General features: G+C 46.8%; 1 long non-coding RNA gene across 1 annotated transcript; it reads left to right on the forward strand.

The window, feature by feature from the left end:
• The first annotated feature begins 13440 nt into the window (after positions 1–13440).
• Positions 13441–22245, forward strand: LOC127903029 (uncharacterized). The gene is made up of 3 exons (XR_008055783.1): positions 13441–13536; positions 21985–22095; positions 22152–22245. It is a non-coding gene; the product is annotated as an uncharacterized LOC127903029 (long non-coding RNA).
• The last annotated feature ends 5012 nt before the right edge of the window (positions 22246–27257 follow it).

A 27257-nucleotide genomic window follows, 5' to 3' on the forward strand; every position in this document is an offset into this window, starting at 1 on the left:
GAGATATCAATTTAATTAGGTATGCAGTACAAAGCATTGTTCAGTAAAAAAATTAAAGTGGTATGGGTTGAATTATTATTTGAGAATATTATACTAGATAGCATACAATTATGGAGGTCAATTTCATTCTTTTAGTAGAGTAGATTTGGATTAAATAATTGGGTTAGTTTAATTGCAGGCCTAATTATTATCTAATTATTATAGTCACTATTGTATGTACCGATATGATCCCCTGATTTGCTCATTTAATTGACTGCACCACTATTGGGTTAATAAGCAAAATAACTGTCTATTTGGGTTAAAGTCTAAATGTATTATTTAGTGGGAGACTTTATTTAATATGCTTGTGTGTAAGGGGCCTTGTGTTAGTTTACAAGGCAGCCCCTATAACAAGTTACGCTACTTTTGGTTTTATCTTTTTTAATTTAAATCCAATTTGATTTAATAGAATTAAAAAAAAAAGATAAATAAGGAGTCTAGGGTTTCCACCAAATAGAGATATAAAATATTTGTATTCTCCACAAAAAGAGATACGGTAGCCATATAGATCAGTTTGAGAGGAAAATTTTTCTCTTATTAGTTGCTTTCAATAGTGACAAAGACACTTACACGTCAAGTGCAGATCAAACTTGAGTCATAATCTGAAAGATTGTTGGTGACGAATCGTAATCTAACAGAATTGGTGGTGACAAATCGTTATTTGGAAGCCTAAATTTATTCTACGAAAATGCAAAGGTACGATTTCTAGATTATAGTAATTATATATATTGTATGAGAATTTGATGAGGTTGGAGAGCCACGCAGGACAACGAAGGTGACAAAACCAAATTCCAAGTATCAAGGATGAGGTCTAGACGTGTGATTTGGGTATGCAAGACGTGAAACTCATGCATGCAAGGGAGTAGGAATCGGAGCAATATTCACTGGTGGATAATTTGCATAGTATCGCCTTAAAGTAGACGTTGGAGGATTCATAGTTTGTTTAGTTGTTGCATTTAAATTATCTCGTGTTACTCGTTTTGCTGAACAGGTTAATAGCTAGATTGTTGCATTTGTTTTGTATTTTGTTATTTGCTTAGTGGACGCACTAGAAACCTCTATTTTCGGCTATAAATCATAGTAGTGGGTTGTGATTAAATATATAAATAAGCTTTGGAGTTCAATAATAAGGCAGTCACCAAATTATTTAAATATTATCTTGCGGTTTATTCTCACTCAAAGGGAATCATATGCATTGTGTAAGTGTAATTCTTACTGGGACCTATCAGAATTACGATCTAAATTTTTCCGCTGTAAAAATATTTTTATTCCAACATCAACTACAATCAAGATCAAAGAGTTTGACAAATTACGTCCTTGCGTTTAAGTTGAAAATCCAATGATCTGTTATCAACCGTGTTTGTACAAATACTGTTACTCGGAACTACTAAACAGTATGTTGTCATACATAGACCAGAGTAGCATCTCAGTTTCACAATGGAAATATGCTTTACTTGCCTTATCAAAGGCTTAAAATACGTCAATGCTAGACTGGTGGATAGTGCAAACAATAATCCTTCCAGTATCAGCGACATTCGTATTAAAAAAAAAGAAGCTCAAATATCATCTGAAGTGACGTGATATTTAAAAATAATTAATTTATTACTACAATTCATAAATGTCACATCGCAGCACTCGGAATAATTTTAAATAGTATTGCTGAATCAAAATATGACATCTAAACAAGAAAATTAAATGAAACCCATTTAAGACTTCAAGAATTTATACCCCTATTCTGGTACTATAATACATAAAAAATTTGGGAAAGCTACTTGCCTAGTTGCCTCCTGAAGAAAATCAGCTACAGCTTTTCTTTCAGGACATCCAAATCCACAACTCTCAAAGAATTTTGGCGCGGATGGTGATACAAAACCTTTCCTTCTCCCATTAACATTATGTCATCAAAGAGATCAAAGGTTTCTGGTTATGGTTGAAGCAGTGAAATGAGAATGGTAACATCAGTGATATGTGCAAAATGTTTAAGACAAGTTACAATCTGAAATGAGGTGGAAATGTCCAAGCCATTTGTCATTTCATCCGTGAACAATGCTTTTATCGGCCCCTACTATCATCTTCCTTGCAAAATTTAAATTTTTGTAATAGTTTGAGGACAAGTACTTGAAGCAATAAATAATTTGCAATATAGAACAATTTCTCCAATATTATTTTTGTGACCTGTAGTCAATCTTTTTTTTCTGCCCTCCATAAATGCCTCCTCTCGTGGCATCTCCAACTAATAATGTGTAAGCAGGAAAATCAACTCTAAGGATCTGAAAAAATATATATTTATATTAATAAAAAAATTGATATATGTGATAAAGAAAAAAATATGAACTCTATTTATGAAAATTACCTTTAAAATATAATCTGTTTGAAGAGTTTCATTCAGTCCTTAAACAGAAATTTCCTGTGAAAAACAAACACATGCTATGCATATTACTACTAATCTTAGGTTTAGGATCTGTTTGGGATTGTGGGATTGTGGCTGTTAATCTATAATTGTTATGAAATGGAATCAATCAGAAGCTGTCAAGTGAAAATTAAGCAGAAGCACAACACTTAAAACATACCTTCATATACGTATTTATATCTTGATCGGGGATAGTTCCTAACTTTTTCTCACTTTTAATCAATTCCAACATGATTTCTTCACACGTAGAGACACACATTCATTTGTTATTACAGTAAAAAAAATTGATGAATATCAGCAGCCATCAAATTAATTATCATGATGCCGCGTGTTCAAGATATAATGTACCTGCTCGATTTCCTACACCTTGAAGACGAGAAGAAAAATCAAATGTTTCTCTCAGAGTCATCTCAGGAATGTGCAGATTATATTGGCTTAATTACATATCCAGATGTTTTTTTGGGGACAAATTCTTCTAGTTTGTATCCATTATAAGAAACCTCCCATGTGACCTATTGAAAAAATTAAGATGGACCAAAACTACAACAGTGATTGGGAATTCTTGTTTTTAATTATTTATTTTAATTTCTTATGAAATATTTGAGATTTAGCCCAAAAAAAGTGATGGATTATAACATCTCAACTATGTTGTAGACTGATCTGTTTTATGATTTTACAACTTCATTTACTGATTCTAAAGGCTAATATAAAAAAATAATAATAAGGGTCCGGCTACAGTGCAACGGTGATACGGTATCACCGTTGCATCTAGCCGTTGGATCCACGTGGATGATGGATCCAGTGGGATCCAACGGCTGGGTGCAACGGTGATACCGTATCACCGTTGCACCGTAGCTTTCTCCTAATAATAATGTTTGGGAGAGATACTGTTTGGGATAAATATGTCGACGAGACCAGGAATGACGAGTAGATATGACGAGTAGATATGACGAGCAGATATCTGATGGCAGAGTCCTGCGAACCGGTGTGTTCCGTAAAAGCCTGGTGCGCGGAGGAACAGGAGCAGAAATATCCTGCTCGTCCACGATGTTGTCATCCGCGAGGCCAATTCCCTATAAGAGGTATACGGCCATTCCGGCTAGAGGTTGATAGGCGAGGAGACCTGGTCGACGGCAGTTGGCAAGACATGCTCTCTAGCCCGAGAATCTAGGCACGACAGCCACGCTTTCCCCTGAACCGTGGCGTAACACGCAAGGTCTCACGGGACCACGACAGCCACGCTTTCCCCTGAACCGTGGCGTAACACGCAAGGTCTCACAGGACCACGACAGCCACGCTTTCCCCTGAACCGTGGCGTAACACGCAAGATCCCCCGTTTGCCCATAACGCAGCAGTCAGAGCCCCAGACCGTCTCGAAAAAAGCGGAAAACTGGGATTCAGAGGAAGCCTATAAAAAGGTAGCCAACGAAGGTAAAAGGGTTAGCATTTTTGAGATAAAAGGAAAAAACCACGAAAAAGCCATAAGACCTGTGGCAAGCGTTCCCCGAACCTTGATATCTGACTTGAGCGTCGGAGGGTTTGCGCCGAGAGAATAACCGGCGTACTCTGACTTGTCTGTGTGTGCAGGGATATCTGGAGAAGAAGCATTACTAGGAGACCTCCTGGTCGTGGGGAAGTTGATCGAGCAGAGATCCTGGTCGTAGAACGAGGAGAACCGGAATCTCGCATCAACATTTTGGCGCCGTCTGTGGGGATCCAGAGCAAAAAGCTTCTGTTGATAGCAAGAAGAGGGGTGAAGTAAGCGAAAAGCAATGGAGACAGGAGGAAGTAGTGCACAAGGGGGTGATATGAGGCTTAACGATTCCGTGACGCTGAGGGAGATAGTCAGCGAAGCACGGGAAAAAGTCATGTTCGACCGGATGGAACGGATGGAAAAGCAGATGGAGACCTTGACAACCATCCTGCATGAGCTGCGGAACGAGCGAAGGGTAACCCAAGAAGGAAGGGTGAGAGGTGGTGGAGTGGCACCAGGTCCCGATAGTGCGGGGAGAAGTCAAACCACAGGGAGATTTGGTGGTGAGAGGGGTAACGTACCTCTACGGGGAGAATTTCATAGAGAAAGAGAGCGGTTCCCGGCAAGACAGACTTGTGACGCGGACGACGGGGTGGTGAATGCAGAGGAAACAGAGTTGAGGCAACACTTGCAAGATGTAGAGCAAGAGCGGGATCAAGTTGCAGCACGTGACCCTGGTCGTGCGGGGCAGCTGGAGGAGGAAGTGCGCAGACTAGCGCAGATAATTGACGACATGCAAGGGAGGAACAGAGCCCCTGGTTGGAGGATAATGCTGGACGGAGAATCGCCGCTCGCAGCGGAGATCATGAGGGCAGTTATTCCGAGAGATTTCCGCCTCCCCGACCTCAGATACTCGGGAAGAACCGATCCGCTGATGCACATAGAGCGCTTCAACGACATAACTGGGGTACAAGGACTATCTCAATCCCAAAGGTGCAGGGTGTTCCCACTATCCCTCGAGGGACGTGCACGAGAATGGTACAGGAAACTTCCTCGGGGCAGCATTAAAACCTTCGAGCAGATGTGCCAGGAATTCGCAGAGCAATTCAGTGGGGCGATGTCACCGGAAGATGACATGATGGAGCTGAAAAGCATGAAACAGGGGGAGCAAGAAACCCTTCGGGAATTCATCAAGAGGTTTCATCGGGCTGTCCTCGACTTGGGAGCCTTCAACCACCCTCAGGCGTTAAGGGGATTGAAAGAAGGGGTGAAGATAAGAAGGCTGTGGTACAATTTGAGAAGCCCAGCTATTCAAACGTATGCGGCAGCATACGAGCAGGCTAAAAGAGACATCGAGATTGAAGAGGAGAAGGCTACACGGATCAAGACAGACCAGTTAGAAGGGTTGGGGAGGAAAGAGAAGAAAGCATTACCAGGGAATGGGCCGATCAGGAGGAGGGACCACCAGGCCTCCGGTAGTGGAGTAGGAGGTAGGGTCACCGCTTACCAGCCTCCTCAGAGGCCACCACAGTATCAGCGCAGCAGGGCGCAACCTCCTCGTTCCCTAGCTAGGGAACCTTGGACAAAAAATGATCCGGCATCTGGTGGCCTTCATCAACATTCCCACGGTGGCAGGACGAGCAGACCAGAAGTACTTCCACCGCCCCCAACTCAGAGCGGGGCAAACAGAGAAAGAGCAGTGCATCTGATCGACCAGAACCAGGACTATGGGCGGTACACTCCCTTGAAGATGTCCCTGGATGAGATATACGAGGCCATAAAGGATCGAGGGCTGCTGCACCTCCCTACACCAATAACAAAGCTGCCCAACAGGAGGGATAGGGGACGTTATTGTAAGTTCTGTTTGGGAGAAATACGTCGACGAGACCAGGCATGGTGAGCAGATATCTGATGGCAGAGTTCTGCGAACCGTTGTATCGCGTAAAAGCCTGGTGTGCGGGGGAACAGGAGCAGAAATATCCTGCTCGTCCACGAGCACGTCATCCGCGAGGCCAATTTCCTGTAAGAGGCATAAGGCCATTCCTGCTAGAGGTCGAGAGGCGGGGAGACTCGGTCGACGGCAGTTGACGAGACACGCTCTCCAGCCCGAGAATCTAGGCACGACAGCCACGCTTCCCCCAAAACCACGGCGGAACACGCAAGATCCCACGTTTGCCCATAACGCGGCAGAATGCAACAGTCGGAGCCCCATACCGTCCCCCAAAAAGCGGAAACAAGATCTCACGGAACCACGACAGCCACGCTTTCCCCTGAACCGTGGCGTAACACGCAAGATCCCACGTTTGCCCATAACGCAGCAGTCAGAGTCCCATACCGTCTCGAGAGAAGCGGAAAACTGGGATTCGGAGGAAGCCTATAAAAAGGTAGCCAACAAAGGTAAAAGGGTTAGCAATTTTGATTCTAAAAGAGAGTAAACAATCTAAGAGCCATAAGATTTGTGGCAAGCGTTCCCCGAACCTTCATATCTGACTTGAGCGTCGGAGGGTTTGCTCCGGGAAAACAACCGGCGTACTCTGACTTGTCTGTGTGCGCAGGAACCTCCGGGGAAGAAGCCTTACGAGGAGACCTCCTGGTCATGGTGAAGTTGATCGAGCAGAGATCCTGGTCGTAGGCCGAGGAGAACCAGAATCTCGCATCAACATTTTGGCGCCGTCTGTGGGGAGCAGAGCAAAAAGCTTCTGTTGATAGCAAGAAGAGGGGTGAAGCAAGTGAAAAGCAATGGAGACAGGAGGAAGTAGTGCACAAGGAGGCGATAGGAGGCTTCACGACCCCGTGGCGCTGAGGGAGATAGTCAGTGAAGCACGGGAAAAAGTCATGTTCGACCGGATGGAACGGATGGAAAAACAGATGGAGACCTTGACAACCATCCTGCATGAGCTGCGGAGCGAGCGAAGGGTAACCCAAGAGGGAAGGGTGAGAGGCGGAGGAGTGGCACAGGGTCCCGATAGTGCGAGGAGAGGTCAAACCACCGGGGGATATGGTGGTGAGAGAAGTAACGTGCCTCTGCGGGGAGAATTCCATAGAGAAAGAGAGCAGTCCCCGGCAAGACAGATTTCGGACGAGGCCGACGGGGTGGTGAATGCGGAGGAAACAGAGTTGAGGCAACACTTGCATGATGTAGAGCAAGAGCGGGATCAAGTTGTTGCACGTGACCCTGGTCGTGCAGGGCAGCTGGAGGAGGAAGTGCGCAGACTAGCGCAGGTAATTGACGACATGCAAGGAAGGAACAGGGCCCCTGGTTGGAGGATAATGCTGGACGGAGAATCACCGCTCGCAGCAGAGATCATGAGGGCGGTTATTCTGAGAGATTTCCGCCTCCCAGACCTCAGATACTCAGGAAGAACTGACCCGCTGGTGCACATAGAGCGCTTCAACGACATAACTGGGGTACAAGGATTATCTCAATCCCAAAGGTGCAGGGTGTTCCCACTATCCCTTGAGGGACGTGCACGAGAATGGTACAGGAAACTTCCTCGGGGCAGCGTTAAAACCTTCGAGCAGATGTGCCAGGAATTCGCCGAGCAGTTTAGTGGGGCAATGGCATCAGAGGATGACATGATGGAGCTGAAAAGCATGAAACAGGGGGAGCAAGAAACCCTTCGGGAATTCATCAAGAGGTTTCATCGAGCTGTCCTCGATTTGGGAGCCTTCAACCACCCTCAGGCGTTAAGGGGGTTGAAAGACGGGGTGAAGATAGGAAGGCTGTGGTACAATTTGAGAAGCCCAGTCATTCAAACGTACGCAGCCGCATACGAGCAGGCTAAGAGAGACATCGAGATTGAAGAGGAGAAGGCTGCACGGATTAAGACAGACCAGTTAGAAGGGTCGGGGAGGAAAGAGAAGAAAGCATTACCGGGGAATGGGCCGATTAGGAGGAGGGACCACCAGGCCTCCGGTAGTGGAGCAGGAGGTCGGGTAACTGCTTACCAGCCTCATCAGAGGCCACCACAGTATCAGCGCAGCAGGGCGCAACCTCCTCGTTCCCCAGCTAGGGAGCCTTGGAGAAGGCATGATTCGACATCTGCTGGTCTTCATCGATATTCCCACGGTAGCAGAGCGAGCAGACCAGAAGTGCTTCCACCGCCCCCGACTCAGAGCGGGGCAAACAGAGAAAGAGCAGTGCACCTGATCGACCAGGACCAGGACTATGGGCGGTACACTTCCTTGAAGATGTCCCTGGATGAGGTGTACAAGGCCATAAAGGATCGAGGGCTGCTGCACCTCCCCACACCAATAACAAAGCTACCCAACAGGAGGGATAGAGGACGTTATTGTAAGTTCCATGGCACCCATGGCCACACCACAGCAGAGTGTAGAGATCTCAAGACCCAGGTCGAAGATCTGGTGAGAAATCGGTACCTGGACGAGTTTGTGGATGAGACTTTCCTGACGGTGGCCACAGCAGGTGAAGGGGAGCAAAGTGATAGAGACCTGAGGCGCGAGCAGCCCGCAGTAAGGGTGATAGCTGGGGGCCCAACATTGGCCGGAGGTTCCAACAGATCCAGAAAAAATTATGCTAGGTACGCCATGACCAGTAAAGAGATACTCTTCAACACCCCAGCAGCCAAACGAGCAAGGGTCAGGCAGGTGCCAATCATGTGGACGGATGAGGATGAGAAAGGGATTCTATACCCCCACGAGGATGCTTTAGTCATCAAGGCTACTGTTGCCAGCAAGAAATTTGACCGGATACTGATTGATACAGGGAGCTCAGTTGATGTGTTATTCAAGTCAACCCTGGAAGAGATGGGAATAGCCGACCGGAAGTTGGAATACACCAACACCTCCTTGAAGGGGTTCGGAGGAGGGAAGCTGGTCCCGCTGGGCGTGGTCGAACTGCCTATCACAATTGGGAGTTCCCCGACAGAAAGGACAATAATGCTGGACTTTGTCGTAGTGGATGAGGAAGGTCCTTACCAGATGATCCTAGGTCGGCCATTTTTAAGGATGAGCAAAGCGGTGTTGTCCAACCATTATCTGGCTCTGAAGTACTGGGTGAATGGGGTAGTAGGAGTGGTACGAGGAGACCAGAGGATCGCGAGAAGCTGCTACTCCTTGGCAGCAAGGGAAGCAATGCAGATAACATCCCTCGATACCCGAGTGGAAAACAAGAATGGCAGACAAGAACCTGTAGAGGATCTGGAAACCGTAAGCCTGGGGCCAGAGAACCGGGGAAAGACGATCAGAATCGGGTCGAGACTTAAGGGAGAGCGAAAGCATGAGTTGGTGAAATGCTTACAGGCTCATGCTGATGTGTTTGCTTGGACACATGAAGACATGCCAGGGATTGACCCTGAGGTAGCATGTCATAAGTTGGCAATAAAGAAAGGTGCTCGGGCAGTAAGGCAGAAGAGGAGGTGCTTCAACCAGGAGAGGTATGAGGCTATAAATGGAGAGGTGGAGAAGCTCCTGGGAGCAAGGTTCATTCGGGAAGTCAGTTACCCTGAGTGGATATCGAATGTAGTGTTGGTAAAGAAGGCAAACGGCAAGTGGAGGATGTGTGTGGATTTCACAGACCTCAAAGGCGTGCAAAGGCTCACCGAGTCTCAAAGCCTGTCTTATGGCGAGACAGAAGCCAAGCATGCCGGGATCTGTTCAGCCACGAGAAGGCTAGCAGAATCCCAATCCTCGAAAAATCTAAGGCGTGCAAAGGCTCACCGAGTCTCAAAGCCTGTCTTATGGCGAGACAGAAGCCAAGCATGCCGGGATCTGCTCGGCCACGAGAAGGCAGCCGAATCCCAATCCTCGAAAAATCCAAGGCACGCAAAGGCTCACCAAGTCTCAAAGCCTTTCTTATGGCGAGACAGGAGCCAAGCGTGCCAGGATCTGCTCGGCCACGAGAAGGCAGCAGAATCCCAATCCTCGAAAAATCCAAGGCACGCAAAGGCTCACCAAGTCTCAAAGCCTTTCTTATGGCGAGACAGGAGCCAAGCGTGCCAGGATCTGCTCGGCCACGAGAAGGCAGCAGAATCCCAATCCTCGAAAAATCCAAGGCACGCAAAGGCTCACCAAGTCTCAAAGCCTTTCTTATGGCGAGACAGGAGCCAAGCGTGCCAGGATCTGCTCGGCCACGAGAAGGCAGCAGAATCCCAATCCTCGAAAAATCCAAGGCACGCAAAGGCTCGCCAAGTCTCAAAGCCTTTCTTATGGCGAGACAGAAGCCAAGCGTGCCAGGATCTGCTCGGCCACGAGAAGGCAGCAGAATCCCAATCCTCGAAAAATCTAAGGCGTGCAAAGGCTCACCAAGTCTCAAAGCCTGTCTTATGGCGAGACAGAAGCCAAGCGTGCCAGGATCTGCTCGGCCACGAGAAGGCAGCGGAATCCCAATCCTCGAAAAATCAAAGGCGTGCAAAGGCTCACCGAGTCTCAAAGCCTGTCTTATGGCGAGACAGAAGCCAAGCATGCCGGGATCTGCTCAGCCACGAGAAGGCTAGCAGAATCCCAATCCTCGAAAAATCTAAGGCGTGCAAAGGCTCGCCAAGTCTCAAAGCCTTTCTTATGGCGAGACAGAAGCCAAGCGTGCCAGGATCTGCTCGGCCACGAGAAGGCAGCGGAATCCCAATCCTCGAAAAATCAAAGGCGTGCAAAGGCTCACCGAGTCTCAAAGCCTGTCTTATGGCGAGACAGAAGCCAAGCATGCCGGGATCTGCTCAGCCACGAGAAGGCTAGCAGAATCCCAATCCTCGAAAAATCTAAGGCGTGCAAAGGCTCGCCAAGTCTCAAAGCCTTTCTTATGGCGAGACAGAAGCCAAGCGTGCCAGGATCTGCTCGGCCACGAGAAGGCAGCGGAATCCCAATCCTCGAAAAATCAAAGGCGTGCAAAGGCTCACCGAGTCTCAAAGCCTGTCTTATGGCGAGACAGAAGCCAAGCATGCCGGGATCTGCTCAGCCACGAGAAGGCTAGCAGAATCCCAATCCTCGAAAAATCCAAGGCACGCAAAGGCTCACCAAGTCTCAAAGCCTGTCTTATGGCGAGACAGGAGCCAAGCGTGCCAGGATCTGCTCGGCCACGAGAAGGCAGCAGAATCCCAATCCTCGAAAAATCCAAGGCACGCAAAGGCTCACCAAGTCTCAAAGCCTGTCTTATGGCGAGACAGAAGCCAAGCGTGCCAGGATCTGCTCGGCCACGAGAAGGCAGCGGAATCCTAATCCTCGAAAAATCCAAGGCACGCAAAGGCTCACCAAGTCTCAAAGCCTGTCTTATGGCGAGACAGAAGCCAAGCGTGCCAAGATCTGCTCGGCCACGAGAAGGCAGCGGAATCCCAATCCTCGAAAAATCAAAGGCGTGCAAAGGCTCACCGAGTCTCAAAGCCTGTCTTATGGCGAGACAGAAGCCAAGCATGCCGGGATCTGCTCAGCCACGAGAAGGCTAGCAGAATCCCAATCCTCGAAAAATCTAAGGCGTGCAAAGGCTCACCGAGTCTCAAAGCCTGTCTTATGGCGAAACAGAAGCCAAGCATGCCGGGATCTGCTCAGCCACGAGAAGGCTAGTAGAATCCCAATCCTTGAAGAATCCAAGGCACGCAAAGGCTCACCAAGTCTCAAAGCCTGTTTATGGCGAGACAGAAGCCAATCATAACAGAATCTGCTCGACCGCGTGAAGACGAGCAGAATCCCCAAGCATTTGAAAAAATTTCTAAGGTGGGCAAAGGCTCGTCAAGCCTCACAGCCTGTTTATGGCGAGACAGAAGCCAAGCATGGCGGGATCTGCTCGACCGCGTAAAGGCGAGCAGAATCCCGAACATCGGAAAATTTTCTAAGGCAGGTGGCAAAACCATATACCAAGCCATAGCCAGCTCGACCAGACGAAGACGAGCAGGCTCTCGTAATTACCACACAAGAGAGTAATCAAAAACATTTCTATTAATTTGTTAATAATTAACAAAGCAGATAATCTTCACAAACATTGTTCATTACAATACAAGAAACATATCAGGAAGGTCGTGGATCAGTAAGCCCAGCAGCGTCGGTTGGCTGGACCTCCTCAGGTGCAGGAGGAGTATCACCAGTTGCATCCAGAGGGGCGCTCGCCTCGCCAACATCAGCAGGGACTGCACGAGGAGGAGAGTCTCCCTCCTCAATCACGATCGGCTCTACCCCTTCGGCATCTTCCTTGGCCGCCTCCTCGTCCATATGTTGAGCAACACCAGCTGCAAGGTCATCCATCTTCAGATCAGGGTGTTGCTTCCCGAGGACGGCCATGATACAACGATAGGAATGCCGAAGTCCCTGGTCGTACTGGTTGTCGGCCTCCCTCTCCAAGTTCTCTACATGAGCTCGGTGGGAATCGCGGAGAGATTCGAGCTGAGCCTCATACATAGCCCTCTGCCCTTGGAGATCCTCCTTAACCTTGGTCAGCTCCTCCTCGAGGGTAATGGCTTTTGCTTGAGCAAGAGACTCTTGCTCTATCAGCTTGAGGTTCTCAACGTTTAGCTCCCCCGCTTTTTTCTCGGCAACGTCAGCTCTGGTCATCGCTGATTGAATGTCCTCCTTCATCTTCTTGTCGTAACGGCCAACCTTGGCCTTATAGTAGGTGGCCATGCAGCTGAGATGGAAAGCGCTATACTGCATGGCTCCCACCAGCTCGCCCAGGGTACAACCGTCAAAGCCCTCCAGGTCCTTCTTGCTCACGAGTTTAGACAACTCATTGAGATAGGGAACCAAGTGTTCTGGTCGGCTGTCGGGTAAGCGAGACCGAGGCACAACAGGTGGAGAAGAGGAAGCAGGATCAGTGCCTGCTCCACTGGATTCCCCGACTTTAGCAGAAGCAGGAGGGAGAGCCTGCAAGGGAGGAACCTGCTGCACGATGTTCTTTCGCTTCACAGCGGGAGCATCTTTGTCCTGGTCCCTATCGGTTGTTGGAGGCCGAGAGCGTTTCCTGGTCAGAGCTCCAATCACTGCGTCCTCCATCTTATGGCCAGGAAGTATCAACCGAGACTCGAGGAAGTTGTATGTAGATAGCAGTTCTCGGCTCGAGCAGGAATTGGCCAGTACAGCCTCGACCCGTTTAAGCTGACCAGGTTGGAGCGGGAAATGAACACCCCAGGAAACTACAGCACAAACAGACACTTGGTTAGAGACAAACCAATACAGCAAGAACAATTATGGATACAAGACATCTAAAGCGAGCAGGCAACCTGGGACCGTGAAACGGGGTGGGACGCGACAATCCTTCCCGTCTATTTGTGCAACCTGCCAGCATTTAATGACGCATATTCCGAGAATCTCGCAACCGTAGGTTTGAAATTCAAATGGAGGGGTAGATTTCTGCCACATCACCGCATCCGCAATTAAATGCGACACGACTCTTGGCAGCCTTTTCCAGTCCCACGCGAGCAAAAACCGTTGAGTTTCTACTGCTGGCCCATTACATTACCCAACACCAGAAACTGGGGGACCGATGTTTGGGAGAAATACGTCGACGAGACCAGGCATGGTGAGCAGATATCTGATGGCAGAGTTCTGCGAACCGTTGTATCGCGTAAAAGCCTGGTGTGCGGGGGAACAGGAGCAGAAATATCCTGCTCGTCCACGAGCACGTCATCCGCGAGGCCAATTTCCTGTAAGAGGCATAAGGCCATTCCGGCTAGAGGTCGAGAGGCGGGGAGACTCGGTCGACGGCAGTTGACGAGACACGCTCTCCAGCCCGAGAATCTAGGCACGACAGCCACGCTTCCCCCAGAACCACGGCGGAACACGCAAGATCCCACGTTTTCCCATAACGCGGCAGAATGCAACAGTCGGAGCCCCATACCGTCCCCCAAAAAGCGGAAATAAGATCTCACGGAACCACGACAGCCACGCTTTCCCCTGAACCGTGGCGTAACACGCAAGATCCCACGTTTGCCCATAACGCAGCAGTCAGAGTCCCATACCGTCTCGAGAGAAGCGGAAAACTGGGATTCGGAGGAAGCCTATAAAAAGGTAGCCAACAAAGGTAAAAGGGTTAGCAATTTTGATTCTAAAAGAGAGAAAACAATCTAAGAGCCATAAGATTTGTGGCAAGCGTTCCCCGAACCTTCATATCTGACTTGAGCGTCGGAGGGTTTGCGCCGGGAAAACAACCGGCGTACTCTGACTTGTCTGTGTGCGCAGGAACCTCCGGGGAAGAAACCTTACGAGGAGACCTCCTGGTCGTGGTGAAGTTGATCGAGCAGAGATCCTGGTCGTAGGCCGAGGAGAACCAGAATCTCGCATCAACAAGTTCCATGGCACCCACGGCCATACCACAACAGAGTGTAGAGATCTCAAGACCCAGGTCGAAGATTTGGTGAGAAATCGGTACCTGGACGAGTTTATGGATGGGACTTTTTCGATGGTGGCCACGACAGATGAAGGGGAGCAGAGTGATAGAATCTTGAGGCGCGAGCAGCCCGCAGTAAGGGTGATAGCTGGGGGCCCAACGTTGGCCGGAGATTCAAACAGATCGAGAAAAAATTATGCTAGGTACGCCATGACCAGTAAAGAGGTACTCCTCAACACCCCAGCAGCCAAACGAGCAAGAGTCAGGCAAGTGCCAATCATGTGGACGGATGAGGATGAGGAAGGGATTCTATACCCCCACGAGGATGCCTTAGTCATCAGGGCTACGGTCGCTAGCAAGAAGTTTGACCGGATACTGGTTGATACAGGGAGCTCAGTTGATGTGTTATTTAAGTCAACCCTGGAAGAGATGGGAATAGCCGACCGAAAGTTGGAATACACCAACACCTCCTTGAAGGGGTTCGGGGGAGGGAAGCTGGTTCCTCTGGGCGTGGTCGAACTGCCCATCACAATTGGGAGCCCCCCGACAGAAAGAACAGTGATACTGGACTTTGTCGTAGTGGATGAGGAAGGTCCTTACCAGATGATCCTAGGTCGGCCATTTTTAAGGATGAGCAAAGCGGTGTTGTCCAACCATTATCTGGCTCTGAAGTACCGGGTGAATGGGGTAGTAGGAGTGGTACGAGGAGACCAGAGGATCGCAAGAAGCTGCTACTCATCGGCAGCAAGGGAGGCAATGCAGATAACGTCCCTCGATATCCGAGTGGAAAACAAGACTGGCAGACAAGAACCTGTGGAGGATCTGGAAACAGTGAGCATGGGACCAGAGAACCCGGGAAAGACGATCAGAATCGAGTCGAGACTTAAGAGAGAGCAAAAGCAGGAGTTGGTGAAATGCTTACAGGCTCATGCTGATGTGTTTGCCTGGACACATGAAGACATGCCGGGGATTGACCCTGAGGTAGCGTGTCATAAGCTGGCAATAAAGAAAGGTGCTCAGGCAGTAAGGCAGAAGAGGAGGTGCTTCAACCAGGAGAGGTATGAGGCTGTAAATGAAGAGGTGGAGAAGCTCTTGAGAGCAGGGTTCATTCGGGAAGTCAGTTACCCAGAATGGATATCAAATGTGGTGCTGGTAAAGAAGGCAAACGGCAAGTGGAGGATGTGTGTGGATTTCACAGACCTCAACAAGGCGTGCCCAAAAGACAGCTTCCCTTTACCAAGGATCGATCAGCTAGTAGATTCAACGGCTGGACATGGTCTGCTTAGCTTCATGGACGCATTCTCGGGATACAACCAGATCCCCATGTATGAGCAGGATGAGGAGAGCACGGCTTTCATCACTAACCAAGGTTTGTTCTGTTACAGGGTGATGCCATTCGGTCTCAAGAATACTGGGGCCACCTATCAAAGGCTGGTGAACAAAGTCTTTAAGCCGTTGATCGGGAAAACCATGGAGGTGTACGTGGATGACATGATTACCAAGTCCAAAATCCCGAAGGAACACGTCAGACACCTCGAGGAGACTTCGAGCTTTTGAGGAAGTATAAGATAAAGCTCAACCCGGAGAAGTGTGCTTTTGGGGTCGAGTCAGGGAAATTCCTGGGATTCATGGTGAGCCATAGGGGGATTGAAGCAAATCCCGAGAAAATCCAGGCGATTGTGCAAATGACGTCTCCTCGTAACCTGAAGGAGATGCAGAGCCTCACGGGGAGGTTGGCGGCGTTGAGCAGATTCATATCCAAGGCTACAGATAAGTGTCAGCCATTCTTTCAAGTGATAAGGAGGGGAAAGAAAACAGAATGGACCCCCGAATGCGAGGAAGCCTTCCGAAACTTGAAGCAATACTTACAGCAAGCTCCGCTGCTGTCCACACCGAGGGATGGGGACAAGTTGTATCTGTATTTGGCGATATCGGATCGGGCCGCCAGTTCTGTTCTGGTGAGAGAGGAAGAAGGAGTTCAGTATCCAATATACTACACCAGCAAGGCCCTGCTCGACGCTGAGGCCAGATACCCACCGTTGGAGAAATGGGCACTTGCCCTTGTGGTTGCTGCTCGGAAGTTGAGGCCATATTTCCAAGCCTTCCCGGTCTCGGTAATAACAAACCAGCCATTGCGTCAAACTCTGCACAAGCCAGATGCCTCTGGTCGGCTCGTCAAGTGGGCTGTGGAGCTGAGCGAGTTCGACATAGACTATAAACCCCGCGCGGCGATAAAGGCCCAGGCAATGGCCGATTTCGTAGCTGAATTCACAGAGCCCGAAGTATGCTTAGATCAACAAGATGCAGCTGTAGGCAATGACGAAACTCAAATATGGCAGATGTCTGTGGATGGGTCATCAGGGGAGCGGGGTTCAGGAGCAGGGATTGTCCTGGAAGGCCCAGAGGGGGAGGAGATCTCTTATGCTGTAAAGTTGGAATTTGCAGCCACAAATAACCAGGCAGAGTATGAAGCCTTGATAGCAGGTCTGGAATTGGCTAAGGCCGTGAAAGCAGACAGAGTTAAGATCAGAACCGATTCCCAGCTGGTTGCGAATCATGTCAGTGAAAGATTCCAACCAAGAGAGGAGAATATGGAACAGTACCTGAAAATAGTCAGGCAGATGATGGGGAAGTTCGAGGCAGTGGAGGTGATACAAATCCCCAGGGAGCAGAATAGTCGAGCAGACATTTTGGCGAGGATGGCAGCAGTAGCCGACCCAAAAATGCCAAAGTCGGTCCCTCTGGAGGTGAAGTCCAGCCCGAGTATCGAACAGAATTTGGGGGTGTTACGGATAGAACAAAAATGCTCGTGGAGGGACCCGATAGTTTCATACCTTAGAGACGGGGTATTACCACCAGATAAGCTGCGAGCTCGGAAGATTAGAGCCCAGGCCTCGAGATACACGATGATCGATGGGGTACTGTATCGGCAAGGATATACACTACCGTTCCTTCGGTGTTTGGATGAGGACGACGCGGATTACGTGCTGAGAGAAGTACATGAAGGAATTTGCGGAAATCATTCTGGCGGGAGGTCCCTGGCCCACAAGGTTCTAAGGCAAGGATATTTCTGGCCGACAATGCACCAGGATGCGCAAAAGAAGACCAGGGGTTGTGCAAGCTGCCAGAGTTTTGCAAATTTCTCCAACCAACCACCAGAGAAGCTCACCTCTATGGCCTCCCCTTGGCCATTTGCTCAATGGGGAATTGATCTGATCGGCCCATTGCCAAAAGGACGAGGAGCAGCAACACATGCAATAGTTGCTATAGATTACTTCACGAAGTGGATAGAGGTGGAAGCCCTTAGCAGGATCACAGAGAAGAAAACAACAGACTTCGTGTGGAGAAACCTGGTCTGTCGATACGGGATCCCTTATGCCTTGGTAACGGATAATGGCAGGCAGTTCGATAATCACAGCTTCAGGGATTTCTGCCAGAACCTCGGGATAGAGCTGAAGTATTGCTCGCCTGCCCACCCTCAATCGAATGGACAAGTAGAAGCAGCCAACAAGACCATCAAGAGGCTTCTGAAAACCAGGCTCGGAGCAAAAAAGGGCGCTTGGGTTGACGAGCTGTCAGGTGTGCTATGGGCATACAGAACAACCCACAAAACCGCAACTGGGGAGACACCGTTCGCTTTGGCTTTCGGACATGAAGCGGTCGTGCCGGCTGAGATAGGAACGACCACACACCGGACAGGTCATTTCAATGAGCAGGAGAACGACGAGCAGATATGTTTGAATCTTGATCTGCTAACGGAAAGGAGGGAGCAAGCAGCCGAGCGATCAGTCACTTACCAACAAAGGGTTGCTCGGTATTATAACCAGAAGGTGAACATACGGCAATTCAGGGTCGGAGACTGGGTACTGAGAAGAGTGAATCAGAGCACCAAAGATTCGACTCAAGGAGTGCTGGGACCGAATTGGGAAGGGCCATATAGACTCAAGCAGATAGCGGGACCCGGAGCTTACAAGCTGGTCCGCGCGGACGGCCACGAGGTGAAACGCCCATGGAACGCAGCACACCTCCGGAAGTACTTCCAGTAAGACTTGTTCACATTTGAAAGCTATTTTCGCTCATGTTCATTATCGTTTATCTTTCACGCTTTATGTCCGAACAATTTCATGTAAGTCAAATCCTGCCATTAATGGAACGTCGCGGAATTTCATTCGCTCGAAACCGAGAAAAACCCAAGGCATGCAAAGGCTCGCCAAGTCTCAAAGCCTGTCTTATGGCGAGACAGAAGCCAAGCATGCCAGGATCTGCTCGACCACGAGAAGGCGAGCAGACTCCAAAACATTCGAAGAAATTCCCAAGGCATGCAAAGGCTCGCCAAGTCTCAAAGCTTGTCTTATGGCGAGACAGAAGCCAAGCATGCCAGGATCTGCTCGACCACGAGAAGGCGAGCAGACTCCAAAACATCCGAAGAAATTCCCAAGGCAGGCAACCGCGCGCCACGTCTCAACGCCTGTCTTATGGCGAGACAGAAGCCAAGCATGCCAGGATCTGCTCGACCACGAGAAGGCGAGCAGACTCCAAAACATTCGAAGAAATTCCCAAGGCATGCAAAGGCTCGCCAAGTCTCAAAGCCTGTCTTATGGCGAGACCGAAGCCAAGCGTGCCAGGATCTGCTCGACCGCGCGAAGGCAAACCGAATCCCAGGCATTGAAAAATCTTAAAAGGCATGCAGCAAAACCATGAGCCAAGCCGGAACCTGCTCGTCCAGACAAAGACAAGCAGATTCTCAAACGAAAATTAACTCATAATTACAACACCAGAAAGTAATCAAAAAACATTTTTATTAATTGGTTAATGATTAACAGAGGGGATAATCTTCATGGACATTATCCATTACAATAAAAGAAATATATCAAAAAGACGGCGGATCAGTGAGCCGAGCAGCATCGGTTGGCTGGACCTCCTCAGGTGCGGGGGGGGTATCGCCAGTTGCGTCCGGGGGGGTGCTCGCCTCGCCAACTTCAGCAGGGACTGCACGAGAAGGAGAGTTTTCCTCCTCAATCACGATCGGCTCTACCCCCTCGGCATCTTCCTTGGCCGCCTCCTCATCCATATGCCGAGCAACACCAGCTGCAAGGTCATCCATCTTCAGGTCAGGGTGTTGCTTCCCGAGGACGGCCATGATGCAACGATAGGAATGCCGAAGTCCCTGGTCGTACTGGTTGTCGGCCTCCCTCTCCAAAGTTCTCGACCTGAGCTCGGTGGGAGTCACGGAGAGACTCGAGCTGAGCCTCATACATAGCCTTCTGCCTTTGCAGATCCTCCTTGACCTTGGTAAACTCCTCCTCGAGGGTAATGGCTTTTGCTTGAGCAAGTGATTCTTGCTCTATCAGCTTCAGATTCTCGAGATTCAGCTCCCCTGCTTTCTTCTCGGCAACGTCAGCTCTGTTCGTCGCCGATTGGATATCCTCCTTCATCTTCCGGTCGTAGCGGCCAACCTTAGCCTTGTAATTGGTGGTCATGCAGCTGAGGTGGAAAGCGCTATGCTGCATGGCCCCCACCAGCTCACCCAAGGTGCGGCCGTCAAAGGCCTCCAGGTCCTTCTTGCTCACGGATTTAGTTAACTTATTGAGGTAAGGGACCAGATGTTCTGCTCGGCTGTCAGGTAAGCGAGATCGAGGCCCGACAGGAGGAGAAGAGGTAGCAGGATCTGTGGCTACTCCACTAGCTTCCCCGACTTTTACAGGAGCCGGAGGTAAAATCTTCAAGGGTGGGGCCTGCTGCACGATGTTGGCCCGCTTTGCGGTAGGGGCATCCTTACTCTCGTCCCTCTTCGTGGTTGGAGGTCGAGAACGTTTTCGGGTCAGAGCCCCAATCACAGCGTCCTCCATCCTATGGCCAGGAAGTATCAAGCGAGACTCGAGCAAGTTGTATGTGGATAACAGTTCCCGGCTCGAGCAGGAATTGACTAGCACAGCCTCAACCCGTTTGAGCTGGCCGGGTCGGAGTGGGAAATGAACGCCCCAAGAAACTACAACATAAACAGACACTTGGTTAGAAACAAGCCAATAAAACAAGAACAATTATGGATACAAGGCATCTGGAGCGAGCAGGCAACCTGGGAACGTGAAACGGGGTGGGACCCGATAATCCTTCCCGTCCATTTGTGCGACCTGACCCCAAGGACCCCCAGCAAAAAAGAACTTTCTCTTCCAATTCCCACCACCACCAGTAGGGAGGTCGGTTATAGGTTTCCTGCTCTTGGTGCTAGATTGGAAGTAGTACCAGCCGGCATCTTTGGGGCTGCTCTTTAGCTGATACAGGTGCTTCACCTCATCAACCGTGGGCTCGCTTTGGCAACATCTGTCCCACAATATGAACAGACCAGAGAGCACTCTCCACCCATTGGGATTTAGCTGACCAGGAGCTAGATTTAGCCCGTTAAGTATCCGGGCAAAGTAAGGTTGCAAGGGACACCTCAGCCCGTACTTAAAGTTGTCCAGATACAGGGTAACATATCCCCTAGGAGGCCGGCTGGGAGCATCCTTCTTTCCTGGGACCTTGAGAGGTATCTCGCCAGGAATGCTATACCTCAGCCGGAGGTCCTCGAGCTCATCAAACGTGGTCGTGCACGTCATGTAATCAATAGCATAATCCCGCGATAGGGCTCTACCTCCTATTGTACTCCTCCCCTCTGGTCGCGGCGCTCCCGATGGGGACGCCTCACCAGAATCATCTCCTCGACCCTCACTCAAAGTATCCTCGGAGTCGGAAGATCCATCCTCACCATTACTCCCGCTCGTAGAGGTCGTTTGGGGAGACATGCTCCTAGCACTAGTCCTGACACTAGACCTAATAGGCTCTAAGGGGACCTCGGGGTCAAAGGCGGGATCGGTGAGCAGACTAGGCAGGAAGTCCAATTCGTCGTCATCAACCTCAATGACCTTCTCTTTGCCTTTCGACATTCCCTAAACTCTAACCACAACACCACCAACTACTACCCAAACGAAAGAAAAAAGAAGTTATCTACAAACTATTCGAGACCGAGGAAAGAGAAGTAATACCTGAAGTACTGCTTCAATCGGAGAAAGGCAAGGATGGGGGCTTCGTGCCGGAACTTCTTTGCCGGAGAAACAGAGACGTAGACGGAGACGGAGTGAATGGTGAATATGCCGTTCGAGAGGATTTGGCTTTCCAAATGAGGACGGACTCTTGGGTTGCCAGCATATAACTGCGCCGAATCCCGAGGGCCTCATAACCGTCGGTTTGAAATTCAAATGGAGGGGGGGATTTCTGCCACGTCACCTCGTCCGCAATTAAATGCGACATGACTCTTGGCAGCCTTTTCCAATCCCACGCGAGCGAGTGCTGTCGAGTTTCCACTGCTGGTCCACTACATTACCCAACACCAGAAACTGGGGGACCGGTGTTTGGGAGAGATACTGTTTGGGATAAATATGTCGACGAGACCAGGAATGACGAGCAGATATGACGAGCAGATATCTGATGGCAGAGTCCTGCGAATCGGTGTGTTCCGTAAAAGCCTGGTGCGCGGAGGAACAGGAGCAGAAATATCCTGCTCGTCCACGATGTTGTCATCCGCGAGGCCAATTCCCTATAAGAGGTATACGGTGTTTGGGAGAGATACTGTTTGGGATAAATATGTCGACGAGACCAGGAATGACGAGCAGATATCTGATGGCAGAGTCCTGCGAACCGGTGTGTTCCGTAAAAGCCTGGTGCGCGGAGGAACAGGAGCAGAAATATCCTGCTCGTCCACGATGTTGTCATCCGCGAGGCCAATTCCCTATAAGAGGTATACGGCCATTCCGGCTAGAGGTCGATAGGCGAGGAGACCCGGTCGACGGCAGTTGGCAAGACATGCTCTCCAGCCCGAGAATCTAGGCACGACAGCCACGCTTTCCCCTGAACCGTGGCGTAACACGCAAGGTCTCACAGGACCACGACAGCCACGCTTTCCCCTGAACCGTGGCGTAACATGCAAGATCTCACAGAACCACGATAGCCACGCTTTCCCCTGAACCATGGCGTAACACGCAAGATCCCCCGTTTGCCCATAACGCAGCAGTCAGAGCCCCAGACCGTCTCGAAAAAAGCGGAAAACTGGGATTCAGAGGAAGCCTATAAAAAGGTAGCCAACGAAGGTAAAAGGGTTAGCATTTTTGAGATAAAAGGAAAAAACCACGAAAAAGCCATAAGACCTGTGGCAAGCGTTCCCCGAACCTTGATATCTGACTTGAGCGTCGGAGGGTTTGCGCCGGGAGAACAACCGGCGTACTCTGACTTGTCTGTGTGTGCAGGGATATCTGGAGAAGAAGCATTACTAGGAGACCTCCTGGTCGTGGGGAAGTTGATCGAGCAGAGATCCTGGTCGTAGAACGAGGAGAACCGGAATCTCGCATCAACAAATAATATATCTCTTTAGTGTGTGAAAATCATAATCGTCATATGAATATATTTTTTATACCTTTAGAGATTTGTTTAAGTTTCCAGAAATAGCCTTCAAAAGGGAAGTTTTTCCACATACTGGAAAACCAATTGAGAGAGTCATCCTGATGCATTTTTTATTGGATTTAGATTCAGTCGAGACTGAGAGGCTTCGAACCAGAGCTTCTGCCTTGACCAGGCGGTGCCCTGACCACTTGAACTACAATCCGAGAGCAATAGTACCTAATAGTCAAAACGGCAGCGTTTCAGCTTTTATAATGGATTAATGAAGACACGTGAGGGGTACATGATCACTTAATGCCTTAAAGGGCGTCAACTGGGAGCGTTTTGGTCTTAACAGAATCGAAGCAGTCACGCTAGTAAGCATGTCGTTACGGGCCGCTCAAAACTCTACAGAGGTTAATTTGCGCACGCGGGCTCGCTTAGCACTTAAGGCGGACCCACTTAGAAGTGGGGTTGGCTTAGAAATGGGCCGTCAAGACACTTAATTAGCCGTGGTGCGCTTAGCAACACAAGTCGGGCTCGAGATCTAGAACTCTCTACATATTGAACATACACTAGAACATTTTAGGACTCACCACTTGGGTCCCTAAATATTTTGCCACTTGTAGTAGAGTTCTCTAGAATTAAGCACTCCACCCCCTATAAATAGGGGCGAGCACCCATCATTTGCACCACCACTAACACACCCACACACCACACCTAGCACACTAGCTCTCTTGTACAAGCACCCTTATAATTGTTCTAAGTGTGTATAATACAATCATACTTGGCCATCCCACTCTTACTTCCCATAACATTTTCTACAAGTGTGTGTGCTTGGCTTGTTTGGGGAGTAATCAAGGCTTACTTGGCGACTCGCACGCTAAGGTCGCTCAAGTGCCGCACGGGATTTTGCTGCGCAAAATTATCATCCCGTGACAACGTGATCACTTAAGCGAAGCCGAGTTCGTTATAATGACCTCTTGGATACATGTCAAGCATCTGTGTATTTTGGGTTTGTAAGCTGAGCTTTCAGTGTGTTTGATAGAAAATTCAAGAGAGATACAGAGAGAAACTGAAACGAGAGAGAGAATAATCTTATTCTCTGTAATCTCAGTAATATAGCTCTGTAATTCAATTCCTGAATCATTAATGAAAGCTTGCCTGATGGATTCACCCGTATATGTAGGTCATGCAAAAGACTGAACAACATATATCGGTGTGTTTATTGTGATTTGACTTGCAACCTACTCTTAGATGATGTTTGGTTGGGAGGAGAGAATCGGGGAGAGGAAAGTAATTTAAATTCTACTTTTATTTCCATTGTTTGGTTGCACAAAATATATAAGAATTTAATTTTCATTATAATTTAATATCCCTTATAATGTAGAATTTGAATTCTACACCAAAGAGTGAAGAATTTAAATTCCTCTTATGTTGAAAACCCAAACTTCCAAAATTACCCTTCAATATTTCAACTTGTTTAATGTTATTAATAATAATTATTATTTATAATTTTATTTTATCAATTTAATATTATAAATAATTTTATATTAATCAAATTTAATGAATGATTTAAAAAATTTAATAAAATAAATAAATTCATTTATTTATTATGAAAATATATAAATATAAATTAACTATCGCCGGACCTTCACCGGATCTCCGCCGGACCACTGCCAGTACACTGGAATTTCACCGGACCATCGCCGGATCACCGCCGACACACCGGAACTTCACCGAAACCTCGCTGGTCTTTCGTTGGAAAGTCACCGGCCGCCGTTGCCCGGCGTGGACTTGTGTTGACCGGCTTTTATTTATGTTAAATAATATTTAATATTAAATTATTAAATAGTTTAATACATTAAATTATTTTATATTTTATATTAAATATAAATCATGAATTGTTTTAGAACTTTTTGAAATTAAAAAAGTTTGGTATTAATATTAAATTATATTTTATTATTAATATAGATAATTTAATATTTAAGATAAAGGATAAATTTGTCCAAAGAAAAAAATTACAATTCCTTTCCCTATCAAATTTTATGTCAAACCAAACAATGAAATTTAATTTCACTATTCTCTTCCACTCATCTCTTCTCCTTTCCCCTCCATTCCACTCTTTTCCTCTCCTCCCCTTTCTTAAAACCAAACACCACCTTAATTCATTCTTGGTTCATTTTGAAAGTCTCTTTTATAATCTGTTCGTGTTATTGAATTGATCTGATTTGCTCAATCAAGTATGTGCAAACTTGAATTGATCTTGTAAAGATCCCTGGGCAGAGTTTTGATCTTGTTAAGTTATCAAGAACAGATCAGACTCTACACTGCCAAATACGTACAGTGTCAAAACAAAATTTCTTTTTATTATGTTGTATATAATACATTAACCCCAAATTCGGTATCAATAAAATTTATTTGCAATAGAAAATGGTCCTGCAATCAGGTTATAGATTTCAATCCTGAATCCTTAATGATTTGAGCATGAACGTAAGAGAAAGCTTGAGAATGTCGTAGAACAATTGAGATGTATTACAAGAAATTTAAGAAATATATATAAATGCTGGTGTACAATCAAGTCTAAATGCTGATACTTAATATTTCATTGGCGTGAAATATAGCCGCTGATCTCAAAATATAAAAAATAAAATAAACTGATAATTAACATTTTACTGGAAAAACTACCATAAGTACCCAAGCCAAACCTGTTAAAAAGATTTATTACAATCAAGTCTAAAAAACAAATTAAAGTGTGTTATCTGTTTTGCTTTTGGTAGGGGCGGGCAAAAAATTTGGGAAATAAAAAATCGAATCGAACTGCTGGTTCTGTTCGATTTCGTTTCATTTTTAAAATAAAGAAAAAATAGATCAGTCCAATTTTTAATAAAAATAAAATTTTCGGCTTGGTTTTGGTTTAACTTTATTGAACCTAAAGCTGAAAATTGAAAGTTAAAAAAAAAAATCACTTCTAGATAAAAGGCACACAAAAACCAAACGGACATATGCCAATAGGTTATGTATTTTTATTTAATTCAATTTAATTATGATTTAAAGAAAACCAAACCGTGACCACCCCTAATTTTTTTTTCTTTTATTTTTGTTTAGTGTAATAAGAAAATTATATTTTAGTTAAATGGAGTTAACATCATCAATCCTGTGACTTGAAACCCAACAGCTTTGCAAAGTCCTACAGAAAAAATTGCCATGCGTTAATGACTTGCAAAATGACAAATATAAACAAAGATAAATTAGTTTAAATGTTTATGGGTACAGTTAATTGATTGATTGGTAAAAAAAATTTTGAGATGATATAAGTCACACGTGTGGAAAAAAAATTGGTTGCGATAATACTATCTAAAAACAAAAAACAGAGCTATAAATTGACGTGATATAACTATATGTAATTATGAATTGGTTAACACTAGATTGCAACTTGCTCTTTGTGTCTACTAATCTAAGGCTTTGATATTTTTAGTTAGCATCGAAAATTTCTGACATTTAATCATGAATAAAATATTCAAAAATATTCCAATAATTTAAAATCTAAATTTGATGCTATGCATTAAAACTTACACTCCATTGTTTCAGTTATTTTGCGTCAAATATGAATGTTGTATTGTGAAAGAGAATCAATTTTCACGATACATACAGGAGTGATTCGAACCCTCGAGTTTAGAAGTAAAACATGAAGATGTCCGTTATATTGGAATATTTCGATAATATCATCTAAAATATGAATATATTACAGTATAAAGTGCGTCTAAATTGTGTATAATCAACTCTTTTTCATATCCATCGGTATTAATTTTGAAGTCTAAAATGAATCAATTACATTTTCGAGGTACTCACCGGAATTGTGCTTTTACAAGAATTCCATAGTGTGGGCAGAGGCATTCCATGAACTATATAACTCACATTATGCTTCCACTCATAAATTTTATTTTATCTCACTTCTACTGTGGGAAATTTCAAATCGACTCTGCAAACACAACCAATAAACAAATAAATGAATAAAATCATTTATGCGTGGAAATTTCATTCTGCTTTTACTCACTGAATGTGCAACAATAAGTAATTTGGAGTGACTTGTAACACAGAACGTAAAACTAGCAACATGAAACGTCAGTCGGTACACTTGGTATTGATAATGAGCCATCACCGTGGCTGAACTTTTTTTTTTTTTTTTTTGAATGGTAGACAGGTGGATCAGACTCAAATCAGTTTATTAATCCCCATCTCCCTCAGAATTTGAACTCGAATAGCTAGCTAAATAAACCTTGGTTTTTTAAATATTTTATATTAGACCTTGCTCCTTGTCAAGGTTTGTTGAGCACTTTCGATCAACAGGTTAAGCTTTGACTTCTAGCTACTCTATCTGACCTGAGATGGTCATTTGGCTTCCTATATTTAGTGATAACATGCAATGGTTTGTCTACACATCAGCGGTGAATTGGGGATTTTTTGGTGCACAAATTTATGTATTGTCTTCTAAAATGAACCTAAAATTACTTTTGACTGACTAAAGATCATCAGCACAACTGCTTAAGTGATAATTTTTCTTATTTAGATATGCATACTGATTTTGTAGGTGACAGATGAGATTCCTTTTTTACTTATTCAAGCACTGGCATATGTGATCGTCGGTTATCCAATGATCG

This window comes from Citrus sinensis, chromosome 6, assembly GCF_022201045.2.
Source record: "Citrus sinensis cultivar Valencia sweet orange chromosome 6, DVS_A1.0, whole genome shotgun sequence".
Taxonomy (NCBI): Eukaryota; Viridiplantae; Streptophyta; class Magnoliopsida; order Sapindales; family Rutaceae; genus Citrus; species Citrus sinensis.